This window comes from Sinocyclocheilus grahami, unplaced genomic scaffold (genome assembly GCF_001515645.1).
Source record: "Sinocyclocheilus grahami isolate Dianchi unplaced genomic scaffold, SAMN03320097.WGS_v1.1 scaffold2204.1, whole genome shotgun sequence".
NCBI classification, from domain to species: Eukaryota; Metazoa; Chordata; class Actinopteri; order Cypriniformes; family Cyprinidae; genus Sinocyclocheilus; species Sinocyclocheilus grahami.
Window position 1 is genome coordinate 29,224 of NW_015507383.1, and position 351 is coordinate 29,574.

The following is a 351-nucleotide window of genomic DNA, read 5'->3' on the forward strand; positions in this document are numbered from 1 at the left end:
AAATATTTAATATTTTTTATTGACAGCATTGCTCCCAGAGGCAAATTTGTTCAAAATGAGGAGCTGTATCATAAAATATGAAGATATAGTGTATGTGTGAATATATGAGAATTTTTTTCGCAATTTGAGACTATTTACCATAGAAATCGTGTGTTTTTAAAGCCTTTATAACGGTTATAGCGCCACATATGGTCCGATCTTCATGAAACTTTGCTTGCTTTTTTAGCATTATATGTCACATGTGCTCACCTACTTTTCTGAATTTTTGTTTTGGAGATATAGGCTTTTGCATGCACCTGAGCATGCCCCTTTTCTAAATGACCCCGTTATAGCTACCACAATTATTATTAT